This window comes from Polyodon spathula, chromosome 17, assembly GCF_017654505.1.
Source record: "Polyodon spathula isolate WHYD16114869_AA chromosome 17, ASM1765450v1, whole genome shotgun sequence".
NCBI lineage: Eukaryota > Metazoa > Chordata > Actinopteri > Acipenseriformes > Polyodontidae > Polyodon > Polyodon spathula.
Genome location: NC_054550.1, coordinates 28923944 through 28937707, shown reverse-complemented (window position 1 = coordinate 28937707; position 13764 = coordinate 28923944). Strand labels below are relative to the sequence as shown.

The 13764-nt window shown below is 35.9% G+C and overlaps 1 protein-coding gene across 1 annotated transcript in view; it reads right to left on the bottom strand.

Moving 5' to 3' along the window:
* Positions 1-405: 405 nt before the first annotated feature.
* The window catches only part of LOC121329728 (protein TALPID3-like), an 86314-nt gene continuing 72955 nt past the window's right edge, over positions 406-13764 (bottom strand). The window contains exon 10 of the mRNA XM_041275442.1: positions 406-693. The gene's annotated coding sequence lies outside the window, so the exon portion shown is untranslated. The remainder of the gene's footprint in view (positions 694-13764) is intronic.

The window sequence follows — 13764 nt, the reverse complement described above, 5'->3', positions numbered from 1 at the left end:
CCTGCTTCATCAAAAACGGTCTGCCGAGAACTCCACAGAGTGGGATACCATAGTTGGGTTGGACTACCGAGCAGTGGAGAAAAGTGATATGGTCAGATGAATCATCCTTCACCATGTTCTCAACAAATGGATGAGTGCAAGTGTGGTGCTAACCTAAAGAACTAAATGCTTGGTTCCAACAGTGAAGGGTTCTGGTGGTTCCGTAATGTTGTGGGGCGCATTTTCCTGGCATGGTTTGGGTGCACTCATTCCCTTAGAAGGCAAGGTCAATGCTAATCGCTCCTTAATGGTACTGAGTGATCATCTTCACCCCATGTTGCAGCATTTCTTTCCTGCCGGTTGGGGGGGTGTCTTCCAGGATGACAATGCCCCCTTCCACAGAGCATGTGGTGGCCCAACGCCCTATTAAGTGACTTTACATTAGTGTTTCCATTTTTTTTGTCCACTGTCTATAGGAAGAGTTGCCATAAAGACAATTAGCAAACCAGTGGTAAATGCATATTTTACTTGCACAGACAACTTGGGTGGGTCTTTTTGTTCTGATCTCACTTCTATCACAGCAACGGTGGGCTTCTTCACTTGTGTCTTCTGCTTGGAGGGAGATGGGGGGATTGAGGTAGTTACTGTGACAGGATACCGGGGTGATAATCACACCTCTAGGTTGTGGGGCTATCCCATCCATTCTTGGCTCACCTAATGGAAAAGAGAATGGAAGTATCTGTATGGGTAGATAGCAACAGATTAGTTACTTTCCAAATGTTAATGCAAGTCTTTTAAGGGACTGTTCCCCATCTAATTAATAGGATGTTCTCAGAACTGAGAATCTTCAGTTGATAAAGACTACTTTACACAGAGTAGAAAACAAGGCCCATTTTGAGGTGAAATATGACGGCCCTTTATCAAACCAAATTCTTTGTCAGACATAATTGAGTGATTGATTTATGGAGAACAAATATTAAACTATTCATCTTTGCTAATTATGAACTTCAGACTATAAAAGGAAAACTTATCTGACAGTGATTCATATTATTTCAATTTGTTGCAACATTTAAGGTATGTGACTCTCTTTTATTCAATGGCCCCAAAATCTGCAGTACATTACTGATTGACACCTCCCCCACGTAACAAGCTTGTGGTTCCAGATGGATGATCCTGCCTTCTTCCCGGATTAGTAGACCTGGAAAGTATCCAAGCAGAGTTAGGTCGGCAGGGACTGAAAAGCACTACTGCCACGGCCTTTTGGGAATATGGAGCCATTATCCTGCTCTGCTTTTCAAAGAAATGATGGAATTTGCTGAAAGGGTACAGAAGGTTTATACCAACGGTACTAAACAACTGCTTCAAGTACAAGTAGTGGGGACTATCAGCATAACCCTGCCATGGTGTACTATGTCATAAGCAGTTATTGTTAAAGTGACACAGACCTCTACATTCCAAGCTGAAATTCACATAATGGTATACCACAATTACCATGATGTTGATTTAGCTAACTGACATTTGTAAGAATGTTTTTTTTTCCCCCACTTTAAACAATACCTTCCCCCTGAAAATGTTGTTTCAGCTCACCATTCAAATACTAATAGTGGATGTTTTGCCAGCTTTTGAGATACATTTTCTCTACCATTCAGTTATATAAACAGTATTAAATTACTGTGAGTATCAATTTCCCTATAGTCACAACTGAACCACTGAGGGTTCTTCCAGTAACTCTGCCCAATCAAGATGCTACCTAACCTTGCAATAACTTGTGCCTGGCACACAGGATTAGGATGCTCTTATATTTTAAGGACCTTTCTGCAAATAGGAAAACTTCATTCATGCTTACTGGAACAATGTTAGGAGAGCCAGCCCAGACATTACATTAGAGGCTCATTAGGTTTCTGACATGATGGATCTGGCAAAGACACTCAAGTCTGTGTATCAGCAATCAGGATGGTTGTCCACATTCTTTATATAAAAATGGACAAAAAGGCACACGTTGTTTCCATTCCAATTTGTTCAGTGATTTCTTCCAGGATGTTTTGAGCTGGAAATCTTTTCCAACTGTGAGGATGGAAATGCTATCACACTAATGACTCTCTTCTAATACTCTTGCTCTCTGCAAGCGATTTAGCTCCACTCAAAGTCATACTGTTAAAACTTCGGCAGCGCTACTATACTGTAGCCATTCCCTGTTAGAGCAAGAGAGATGTTAATCCTTTATAATTGTTGCTATTGAGATGGTTCTGGCATTCTATGTTGTGTCTTTTTTTTCTTTTGTTGTGCTCTCCAATTGAATTTCAATTTATGTTTTGGTCACGTTCTAGCAAATTGATTTTATAATGCAGCTTTTCATGACTGCTCCTTCCCCCAGTTCTGGCCTCAATTCTGAGGTGTCTAGGTCTGATTTGCTTTACTGCTGGGAGTAGACCATTCATCTTTTTTTTTCATTAAAATTACCTTTACTTACAGGTTTATCATGATGGTTAGGTGCATCGTTTCTCCACATGATTTTGTAATAAAGGGATATAGTTTGAGAACAAAACAAAAAGGAAATGATGAAAGTCAGCTTTAAAAAAACAATCCTGCTTCCGAACATTGCAAAGTCAAAGAAGAAAATATCCACATACCATCAAAATAGACTAAACAAATGATATAATTAAGAGGTTATTCCTAATATATTTTAATTATAAAGAAGAGAGGGGCACATCCTGGACATAAAATCAACTGGGAACACAAAATATTGCCGCTAAAAAAAGAAAAGAGAATAATATAAACCAAGAGTGAAAACCAGCCGCCATGATTCATGATTCATGAATCTTTATTTTGGAAATATACTTAATCATAATCAATTCTTCTTCTTGGATATTATTTTAAGTCTATTTATAAAATATAAAGGAAGCAGCTCTGTTTTCGTTTGGATATTTTTATGGATGTAATTCTCACTTCAGCCTTCAGATATAGCAGATAGTTACTGGCCCTGGTTCCTAAGTTCAGTTTTTTTTGTTTGTTTGTTTGTTTGTTTTTTACAATTGCTAAGATTGGTCATATTACTTAGTTTACATAGTATAATGCCTACATGTTTTCTTTTTAAAATAATTTATTTTTCTATGATTCTTATAATATAAAAAAATATATATAGTACAGTTAAAATCCATTTGCAGTGGCAGTTCTGTATTAAGCACTTTTCCTGCACCTGAAAGCACCCCTAGTAACATTCAAAATCAAAGTTTTAAACAGAGGCTATGTTGTTATTTCATCTTTACATCTCCAACCTGGTTATAATCATCTTTCATCACCCAAGTGAAAAGACCTTTGAAAACAGGAGTTGCTGGAGATAGCTTCTCTATTTAAACCCAGTGCTTGTGCTGGATTCTCAAATTAATCATGACATTGTTCTTTACCTTTTGGTGATGTTGGCTGATGTATAAGGTTGCTTGGCAACCAGTGGTGCCACAGAAAACATTTCAGAAACACAGCTTGAAAAAAAGGAGTTCAGCCAAAGTTTAGGAGGATTCTCTCTGCTGGTCATTGCAGGGACGTTTTCTTTGTTGATTCTATATTTTTTTCTGTGAAAGTATTCCTTTAAGAGCAGGGTACTCTATTTAACAATGCTTTGGATTTAACGAAGCCGACTATACATGTACTGTATAGAGCTGTTATGAATGCACATTGGTGCTAATTCTAGCATTCACTCAGTTTTCCCATTTAGATTATTCAACCCAGAAAACATAAATTAAAGGCTTCTTGTTTAACCCAGGGTCCTGGGAGACATCAAAAAATGTTGTTAGCAACGGATATCATGACCTGTTGTATGAACTAATAATAATTAAAAAAATGTTTAAAAACAGTATCAAGGTGTGTTAAAAATGCATTAGACTTGTGGAAGACCTATTTGAAACAATATGCAAATTGCAATGGAGTAATTGGGCCATATAGAAGAGAACATTATAGCAACCGATACAGGGAGGCAGGGCTTGTGTAGCAGAAATTATAAATGCATGTTGCTTACTTGCAGCCATGAGCACGGTTTGTATGTAATACTGTAGTTTGCATTTTATTTAATTAGGACCACAGAATGCAAACTCTATACTAATCATGTGCATGAGTAAAGTTATCATTATCATGCCATCATTTTGAGTAAAGTAAAAACTATAAACACCACGGTTTGTTTTTTTGTGTCTAAAATGGTTAGAAGCAGTTGTCAAATACATTTCATGGCGGCTCTTTCTTTCCATTAAATAACAGAACCCTAAAACTTTCAAGAGAAGTATTCGAGAACATATGACAGATCTGTACACGAAACAACAAAAGCTTAACTTGTATAATTCACATTAGCATTAAAATGCATTTTTGAACTGCTACTAGGAGGGTCAGCAGGGAGTAGCAGCACAAAACATTAAAAGAAACACATTAGACATTAGAGAAGGACTGGAAAATCATAGTACGCGTATGTGGCCTTCCTCCACAACCACTGAAAACAGATCGAAATGTAAAATTGAATTCATCATTTCTGGAGAGAGGAAAGGCCCCATCTGACTGGTAAGTACAGCTCTTATTATTACTTATGCTGGTTGCCATAAATCACCTTTTGCGCAAGAGGTGTGACAATCTAGATTTTAAATAATACCATGTGTCTGTGGGGCCCGTCTTTCAGGCACAACATAAAAATGTAATTCCTTCTACAGCCAGAAGAGTCCAAGTATGTTTAACAAAGAATATGTGTATAAATAGTAACCCTAGCACTCTTTTTAATGGTTAACAGTAATAGTAAATAGTAAAACACCACACACATACCTGTCTGTTCTCATAAAATTGTGCCTCATGTCAAACTATTTTGAAACGTTATACTTAGGGCTTCTGTTTATCAGGTTTTATTAATTGTTTTTTTTTTAGCTTATTTTCAGCTATTTTTTGAGTTTTATGTAAATCGTTTTTTTCGGGGCTTTCATTTTGATATACTGTATGAAATTAGTGTTTTTGGTTACTTTCCAAAATGCTTGAACGTTTTGGTTTTTTTCTGTCAAAATATGTATAGCAGACACACTTAATTTATACCTTCTTTCCTTGGCTCTCTTCCACAATAAAATCGTTATGGTCACAGGCACATTCTTGTGGGTTTTTTGTGTGTAGGCATTTTTGTACATTTCACCACAACTCTGTTTTAAATCCTCCGTATCTTAACTGTAATGCAGCTTTAAATCCAGCTAACAAGCCTCCATCCTGATTGTAATCTGGTTTTAAATCTCGCAAGCGGAGTGTCCAATAGAAATGTAGGAATGTGCTGTCAATCAGTAATTGGAACGGGTTTAAAGTATTCAGAACGAATCAATGATAGATATAAGTCAGGAAGGCGGGACATTACCCAGCAGCACTGGGACATGTATTTACTATTATTTTTGTAGTAGGTTTTATTTTTTAGTGGGAAAAAGGTAAAGTCTACTTGAATTGATTAACCATTTGCACAGTTTTTCCTGTGTTTTCCAGTGTTTATTGGCTAGCCACCAATTTCATTGTTGTTTTTTGTATCGGGGGTGTTTAATCGGGTTTTATGGGTTAAAACCAAAAATCAGAAGCCCTAGTTATACTTCATAGAACTTCTTACACAACAAACTCACAAACATAAATGTTTTCACAACACATGCAAAGTATTAGTCATGGACAGGACAGTTAAAACTGGATTGTCACCAAATTGGGACGCAGCATATTGAATGATGACAGATGAGGTGTCCTTGATTTCACATCTAAGGCCCATCTGCTTCCACTCATAACAGACATTTCTTAAACTGGCTTGAGGTCTTGCTAGAGACACACTGAAAGCAGATCATTTATGGCATAGCACCTCATTAGTGGAACGAGCTACATCCTGACATGAAAACTAGATTTCCTTGGTAAAAACTCACTTTTTTTGACATTTTACATTGCTCTGTGTGGTACCACAACTGGACAATACATTATTATTATTATTATTATTATTATTATTATTATTATTATTTAATCTAAAGCACCATGAGCACCAGGGTCCTTGTTTAACTGGAAGAACAGTTACTTGAAAATACAAACAAATTAATTGTACTTGCAGTAAATGTGTCCAGCTTTACCCAGATTCTAGAGTAATCTGTTCAATAAAGTTTCTTGAAAAGAACCGTAAAAACTACTGTTATTGCTATTCCCCCTGCACTGAACCAGAATTTAACAGCACGGACTGAATCCTGTGTGTTAGTGATAGTTTAGTACTCTACAAGAAATTGCTTTTCTTTCAAGCAATTTGCTATCAAAGCTCTGTCAGTTGCTGTAATGGCTTTGTGATGATGTTATACTGATTACAGTCTATTTTTTTTTTTTTTCAAAGTGTTGCCATTCATTTGTGTCAGACAATTCATATGCATGGCTTGTATTACATTTACAGCAGTATCTCTCTGTTCCATTAAGAGGAAGGGAATGTGTAAGTCTTGGAAGAAAACAAAAGGGTTTATCAGCATTGATGACGGATTTTTTAAAAAAAATTTTTAACAAAATAGTTCTAAAATAAAATATAATATAAATCCACACACAGAAGTAATTCCCTTTCCCTTCAGAATGCCACACATTTCCTATATGGAAGACTTTTTCTTTCAGATGTTTCTGTAGTACTGATAGGAATAATTGCCTAACCTGATACTATAGTAGTACTTTTTTCTATATAATCTCAACATATCCCAAAATAGGTGTTATGCTTCCTCAGTCATACTCAATCCAGCTCAAGTAAAGGCAGCATTACAAAACTGAAAACATGCTCTTGAAGAACAAGCCTCTCTTTTGTTGAATAAAACACTGGCGTAGAAATAAATTATGGTGTAAACCCCAAAAGGAAACTCACTGCAATTGTAAAACCGTAAAAGACCTTTACAAGCAGCTGAATGATATTTTACATTTCACCTTTAAATGCACTCTCTTTTACTGGGCACCAATCCATTGTGCAATCACTTATAGCACAAGTGGTCTAATGAAAATATTTGTCCTTTTTACACAGAACAGCAAGTCCATCCAAATGGTGCTATGACTAAGCATTTGATGGACAGTGTTATCTTATAATCTTCATGCTGCACAGCAATCACCCTGGAAGGCACTTTGTGGCTGACAGATGTCATTATGATCAATTTAAAAAATGAAACCATATATACAATATTTGTATTAAAACCATATCAATTTCATTGATACATACAGCCTCATGAACACATTAGATGAACAGATCCTATTCTGAATCTAGTTGGCAGTCTCTCAGATCACCTAACTATCTTTGAAGATAGCAATATTCTCTAAGGTAAACCAGGCTTGACTTACTGAATCCACTGACAGGAGAGCCTACTAAATGACCATACCAGATCAGTGGCTGATCACCCACTCGAGAAGCAACACATATTATTAAATTAAAAGAAACATGCCTAGTCCCTCGTGATTTTTTTAAGGGGTTAACATTCTCTGTGGCACAAAGTAACTCTGCTGAAACAGTAACTGACTGACAGTATCTTCAGCTGCATGAGGTAAGCTGTCAAAACAGGTCCCATACGTATGATTAAACCAGGCCATTAGTGGCTCAACTTAGCTGAGACTGCAACACCTCTTTGTTACTCCTGACAACCGAAGTCAGGGAACACATTTATATTCCTCGTCTATGTTTAACAAACGACCAAGTGCTACACTGCAGCCAGTATACACGAAGTCAAAAATCAAAGGTACTGCAGTCATTTATCATTCCTAAAGATACTGATATACGTATTAGCAACATGATATTGCTTGAGCAGATTTTGACAAAATAAAAGACTTAATAGAGGCGCTCTCTGCTGTACCTAAAACAGTTTATATGTTCATTCATAAGCTCCAAACCATCTAAAGTATTCTGCAAACTATAAAAAATAGTGTTTGAGGTTGACTATGAATTTTCAACATATCTCATTTCTTTTAGAAAATGTCGGAAATTTACAGAGGTGAAATTTTCTGGAGCAAAAAAAAAAAAAAAGATAAACCACTATATTTATCAGCTGTGTTTTCTCCAACACAAATCTAAAAGTAGAGAAAAGATTCTATTTCAGAGTAATAATGATTTAAAGCAGTTTTTTTCAGTGCAAACATTCACATACATTTCCCAGAAGAACAACAATACAGCTCTTTTATGTTTTGTTTCGTTTTATTTCGCTGAAGAACACGAATAGCAGCCCTAGGAATCCAAATAAAATAACTTTATGTTAAATCTCAGTTTTTAATGTCAACAGTAACCAGCAACAATTTACATCAGGAAACATACGGTATGTTTTCATCCATCCATCCATTATCATTATCCACTTAATCATTCACAGGGTCATGGTGAGCTGGAGGCAGACACAGGGTGCAAGGCAGGACTACACCCTGGACAGGACACCAGTCCATCACAGGGAATCACACACACACACACAGAGGGCAATTTAGAATGACCAATCAGGTGTCTTTGGACTGTAGGAGGAAACTGGAGTACCTGGAGAAAACCCATGTAGACATGGAGAGAACATGCAAACTACACACAGACAGACCCCTAGGCAGGAATTGAACCCAGGACCCTGGTGCTATGAGGCACCAACACTAACCACCACGCCACTGTGCCACCCACTATGGTTTATAATATTTTTACATTTTTACTTAAGACACATTATTTCGGTGGGTGGGTGAAAAAACAATAATTCTAACAGAAATGCTAAAGCCTAGCAACAGATAATAATAAACAATGAAATAATAATGTATGTGATGAGTAATTCAAATGTAGGTAAGGGACAAGTGCATTGACAGTCTTCTGTGCTGTGCGTTTGAACACATTACTCCCAGTTGGTTGGGTTGTCTTCTTCCTATAGCACACACCAACCAGCAAAGAGTACTCCTGTATGTTCTTTATTCACTTGCTACTCTGAAAAGTATTTTTTGTGAGACCCTTTAGAAAACTTGTTAGGATTTTACATTAAAAAGATAAGTCTCAGTGTTGAAGAGAGACCTCCTGCTCTATAGTTTGTCATGCTTCGGAAGATACAGAGGTCTAGTTTTGCTAGGATTAGCTACCCTACTTTAGTTACACATTTCAAATTCACATGAAAGATTTTAAAAAAAAATCCTTGGGGGTCTATTCAATATCTAAAGTAGACAAAGGGGAGCCCCAAGTAACAAAGATTAGGGTGCCTTTAATCTATCCAATGAAATATATTACGATGGTTTACTCAAAAAGCCTCCCAAACTAGGTTTGATCTAACTCATTAATGAGTCTAGAAAACTTTCATCTTCGGTTTGAAAAAACTGTAACAAATTCTACAAATAAGCTGATGCTAACGGCTCTTACTAGTTAAAACGTGTATTAACATTCACATTATATGCAGAATTCGGAAAACTTTTTTTTTGTTTCTTTCTTTATAATTTTGTATGACATTGGTTCTAGGTCAAATCTTCTGACATTAAAATGTTACTAACATATATATATTTTTATTTTTTTTTTAAACTTTGATATGAAATTTAACTGGAAAACCTTAGCATGTAGGGCGTTTTTGGTTCTTCACTTCTCTACCCTAAAATGCTTATGCCATAACAGAATTTAGGATTTCACTTCTACCCTTATAAAATATTATTAGAGTAAATCTGTACACTCAGTTTGCAGTTTATCCATGCTTTCCCCTCGGTTTTAACATGCATTTGCCATATTTTACAATTATTTTATTTTTTAATATACTTTAACATTCCTGCAGAGGCTTTACAATGCTTGCTTACCATGTTTTTTTTCAGTATGCTTTATTACACTTTTTCATAATTTTACCATGGGAAATTTATAACATGAGGACATGATCCAATGATAAATCATGGCAAATGAATTAGAGTCAATTACCTTGATAGAAATCAGCATTTCCAAAAGTCAAATCTTTCTACCCTCATTCTTTTGGGTTTTATGCTTAGAAATTATGTTTTCCTTGCCACGTCAAAATAAAAAGGATACAATTTGATGAGATTATATATCTTAAACATGTAGTGAGGAGGCTTGGCTTGCACATTACATCTCAAACAAGACTGAGAAATGTTCACTACTGCCATCAGTTGACCCCAATTAGAAATGACCCAAACTACCCCAGGTATCGGAGCGCTGTGGGAGCTAGACATACTACTAGAGTGATGAACAGCCAGCTGAGCTCTCATCAGAATACCCTGACTCATGGAGACATACATTGATAATACTGTGGTTCCTAGACAATGACTAAATCCATTGCCTGGTGCTTGTTACCCACACCAGAACAGATATAATACTTTGTGTCAGACCAAAAAATGCAGGTCAGGAGAGTGGATGTTGCAGAGACCATTGTTACAAAACATTCCAGAAAATCAGGGTGTCATTAGTTTACTATTTTATATCAGTTAGATGCTGTAAACATAGAGATATATTAAAACACAGTATTGAAATGGCAGATACTAAGGCACAAACAACTGAGATGATTTGTATTAGAATCTACTGTTAAACATCAATCCAACCACATTTTTTATTCCCATTTTTCAGCTATAATCACACAGCTACACTTCCTCCTTTAGTAGCTGTGTTTTTAGACAGCACTGGAGCATTGCCTTGTAATCTGAATGACAGCCAACATGCATGATTTTGACAGCAATCGCTTTCCAAAGTCCAAATTGTGTCCTATTTAGTTTCTACATACAGTAAGACGAGCTTCTGGTACATAAACAATATTGCGCTAGAAGTTGGAACAGATTAATATCTTAATTAATATCTTAATTAACAATGCAAAAAAAAAAAAACTTAATGTCTCGAATAGTTCAAGTGCAGTAAGCAGGAGACCGTACATAGCACTTCATTATGCCAGGAGATGCCTGCCTGAAGCCATCAAATGCTATTAACCACACAACTATCAACAGTGACACCGTGGCAACTGCAGACTAATGACACGCCAACTGCATTGCAGATATAATTATAGACTGGCTGCAGAATCACTCCGCAGAATTGGAAATGGTTAGAGCTCCTCTCTTTTGACAGTCAGAACCATTCTGCAGTTATTCAGCCTCACCTTGCATCCTTAAATGCCCCTTGCACAGCTTTTTTTTCCTGTGTTAAAGCTAGAAGTAAAAAGTGATATTTAATATAAGTGATAATTTACATGGGCAGTTGATTTTTAACTTGACAAATCAATACATTCAGGTATTTTTTATTGCTTTGAAGATTCACGAAGTGGGACAAATGGAATCCAAAACTGTTTTAACAAACTACTTGATAAAAGTTTGTTGCATTTCAATGAAGTTGTCCAGACTTTATTTTTTGTATTTGAAAACATGTTTTTAAAGGGTTGGTAGCAAGGTGTGCCTGAATACTTTTTATGTCACTATATTATTGTATCTTTCTCCTTTTTAAAACATTATTTATTCGTTTTTTGACCAAAAAATTACCTTGATAGGATTTTTTGGGGAGACACATTTAATTTCTGAATGATTGTTACTTCTGTGTTGCATAATTCCCTATTGTTGTTTTTGTTTAAATAATTATTTGCCATGCTTACTAGCTTGTCAAGCTTCTGAAAAGACTCCTCAAGTGAGATGGGGTAGCATATTACAGGCGATTGTGCTCTGAAGCCTAAATATGTAGCATTGTACATAGTACATCCAGCTCAAATTCTACTGGTTCTCCTGTAATGGACTAGAATTCCAAGACCTATATATATTATTAGATTCTGCTTTCACAGCTACAGAACATGTTGTACTGCATTGAATACAGTGCTCCAGATAAGGTTTTGGGTATGAGTAACTTCCTGTAATTTTAAAACTGAGAGTAAAAGTATTTTCAGGGGGTAAAATGCAACACTACCTTTGAGTAATTTCGATTAATACTGTACAATCTTTTATGGTAATGGAGTAGGTATTAAAAAAGAGCCTTGCATTTCAACTGCAATGTTACCTTGAACTACTGTACAACCACGCGTGTGTTCTACAAGGTCCTTTATCTGCACTTTTTTTTTTCAAGGTGTCACACTGACTGTAAATTAATTATGTTACTTATATTTTAACATTAAATTCTAAAACTCGGTGAACATGTTAAAACTTCAATATCAAGCAACACAGACAAATAAAATAAGCAAATGCATTAATAAGTTATACAATAGTTTGTTTAATATTATAAGCACCTTTTTTTGTCGTTGCCTCTGACGTTTGTTCCAGTGAAGCTTCTAATTTTTATTATTCTTACTGTGATTGGCTCCAAAGACAACAGGGCTAGCCAGAGATTGGATAATGTTTGTTGGGTTATTGGTTTTGTGTGTGTGTGTGTGTGTACAGTTCTAGTAACTGAAGACATTGTATTCTGGGAGATGTAGTTGTTAGTGGAAGTTTTAGGGGAGGCGGGAGGGGAGGCAGACCAGCTGTGCAGCAAAATTGCTATGCATATTTTTATGCATTAAATTGAATTTAGTGCATATTTCAGATTTTGTAATGCATAAAAACGGCAGGTATGCAGCTTATCTGGACCGCTGAATGAATAAACTTTAGCCGATGTTCTGCACTCCTGTCATTAAGATGGTACCAATAAAGGAGCTGTTTTCTTTTCCTTAACTGAGGAAACATAATTGTCTGAGCAATTAAATATGGTGCAAACAACAAGTTACCAACTACTTCAGTGCTATAAAATGAAACAAAGACTGAAAAATTCTTTAAAAAAATTTTTTTGTTCTTACCCTTGGGGCCTTTTCACATATGGTTAATGTTTTGGACAGAGACACAGTGGTTTGTTGACATGTATTTCCTTTTTCCGGTATAAAGTAGAAAAGGGAGTGCTTGTGAACAAACCATAAATATCCCAGATGGCATAATCAAAGGCTTAAGTCTTATGAGATTGAATGGTTCATAACCATTTCTATTTTACTTTATGTTTACAAACCATTTGACCAATATCAATATATAATTTTCTTATTGAAAAAAAAAGGAAAGTACTTTTTTTCTAAATTGTATAATAGGCTGCTATTTTCAAAGGATAGCTCACATTTGCTTGGTGGATAAATAACTAATCAATTTCACTTAGCACTCTTTCTAAACCCCCCTACTGTCAATAGTTAGACATCAATAGAGTGCCATTTGAGTTCTGTCATACTGAATAGAGTATGAGGACCATTCTTACAGCCATTTGCTACCAATGCTAGAACACCCAGAGTTGTCAATAACTAATTAAATGATACAAGAGCATACATTTTTTAAAATATGAAATGCCATTACCTTGCTATGGGGAAGAATGCAGTTACTGCAGAGCACTGAAGGCAATTTAATAATGTAATTAAAATAGGAGCAACACTTACTGATTTATAAACTAGAAGAGACATTATTACAATTAAGGTCTTTTATAAATGTGGTGCACTTTCAATGTCATTTCCAGGAATTCTGTCTGCTTAAGGTGGAAACTGAGTTCAATACCCCTTCAATCAGGCTCAACAGCAGGGTAGCTGAGTGACCTTCAACAGCACAGCATTAGCCGGAACCAGGAGTATTTTAAAAGCACATTTAATGAGGTAAATGACCCAACAGGGAACCCTTTATATATACGACACACAGTAGTTCAACACTGTTACTGGGTTGTAACCTGCCATATCTATTTATTGTATATTTGTATATTATCCATGATAGTCATTTGATCAGTTTTTACAGCTTGTAGTACAGTTATGATGTATAGCATAAGTTGTATTAATGAACACTATTGTAATCAAGGCAATGTCTAGTACTGTATTTTTGAGCAGGCATAGTTGTTCTATCAATACGTATTGC